This window comes from Pollicipes pollicipes, unplaced genomic scaffold (assembly GCF_011947565.3).
Source record: "Pollicipes pollicipes isolate AB1234 unplaced genomic scaffold, Ppol_2.1 Scaffold_4002;HRSCAF=4701_pilon_pilon_pilon, whole genome shotgun sequence".
NCBI lineage: Eukaryota > Metazoa > Arthropoda > Thecostraca > Pollicipedomorpha > Pollicipedidae > Pollicipes > Pollicipes pollicipes.
In genome coordinates, this window is record NW_023596420.1 from 3,939,333 (window position 1) to 3,941,224 (window position 1,892).

Sequence of the window (1,892 nt, forward strand, 5' to 3'; positions counted from 1 at the left end):
TTGCTAAGGCATAATGAACAGCTCCACTGTACCATGGCAGACGGCCTCACATTTGGTTAACAAACAGCTCCACCATACCATGGCAGACGGCCTCACATTTGGTTAACAAACAGCTCCACCATACCATGGCAGACGGCCTCACATTTGGTTAACAACAGCTCCCCATACCATGGCAATCGGCCTCAAATTTGGTTAAGTCGATGCTATAGCCAGAGAGCTGGCCTGGAGGATAGCATGCAGTTGGATGCGTAGCCTCTGTCGACTCGGGTGATTGATGTGAACTTGTACTTTCGCGCTCCGAATCGCACATCAAGCTGTGTCTGTAGTTGCATGGTCCCGCCCTCGTCCCCTCTGTTCTACATACATGTGCAACTTCTCCCCAAGAACGTGCTTGGATTAATGCTGTCGAGAATGGAGCAGGCTAGCGGTCTCTGCCACATTCTGCCGACCGCTATAGCTGGAATGCTGCCGCGAGTTCACCGAAGCTGCTCGGAGCGAATATAAGTCTTTATGGCGTCGCCTGCCTCTCGCCCTGGCAAGAACGGCGGGCACCGCACTCACACGGGACCGGATATCGAACCGGATAATCGGATCGCGAATTATTCTTGGTGCTCATTTTGTGGCCAAACGGCTCGGATGCGTTTGTGGCCGAAAACAATAACTCAATGACCATAGCACCATGCAGGTAGCTCATGGCCACAGTGGATGGAGACCATGAGCCACCTGCATTGGCGTGCTTGGTCATTATTTGATGTTTTATACTGTCTATTGACCATAGTCGAGGCAAAACTTTGGTTCCTTTAGCTAGTGAACTAGCTAGCCTTGCTGAGTAATGAACAGGTTAACTTCAAGTAATATCAATTGAGTAATAAGATCTTATGAAACATGCAGTATCAGAGATAAATGACGTTCTCGATTTCGGTGCAAATGTGCTCACACAGATTGTCCCCAGCTGTTGATAATTGTGTTGGTAATCTGGCCATGGTGCCTTAGAAGGAGATCCGGTTCCCCACTGGTAGGCACTGTCCCTTTCACCTTATGGTGGCCGCGTACAGGAAGATCAAGAACATCCATATGTCCTCAGCGTCCTTCTGAACGATGGAAGGTCCGTGAGGCTTGGTGTCATATCGTGGTCGTGTTTATATAGTGCGTGGTCGCTTCCAGATAGTGAAACAGTGACACGATGCCGCAGCGAGTTCGACGAGAAGGTTGATCTGACATGACACGATGCCGCAGGGGTTTCGACGAGAAGGTCGATCTGACAATGACACGATGCCGCAGTGGAGTTCGACGAGAAGGTCGATTGACTCTTCATGACAAACGATGCCGCAGGGAGTTCGACGAGAAGGTCTCGAATCTGACAATGACATGATGCGCAGGGAGTTCGACAGAGAAGAAAGGTCGATCTGACCATGGATACCATCTTCGAATGGGGCAATGGACCAGTTTGCGGACGAGATACAACATTTCTCAGTCCGCACGAAGGAATGACCATCGAAAAGGTGGGCCGCCACTCTTGAGCATGGAGATGTTGCATGTCTTACTACGGCTGCAAATTGATTGCATTCTTAATTGGTTACGAAATGTTCGTACGTCTAAATCTTCTCCGTATATTCTCTATCTTGGCACTTTGTGTTGCCGATATTTTACATTTTTTCTTAGCTTAATATCAAATATCGCACATCTACAAAACTCAACCATCAGTGTTTGTGCTCTTGTGCCCGTGTGTTATGCAGTCTTGAATGATGAGCTTTTGAATGCAGATAGTGAGATCAACATAGAAACCTACCATAGATAACCATCGAGCATGTAATTTAGTGTTCGGTCAGATGCCACGAAGCTGTTGTCTGTCAATATCGGTGGGGCCCGCTCCCTCCCCGTACTCTCGCTGA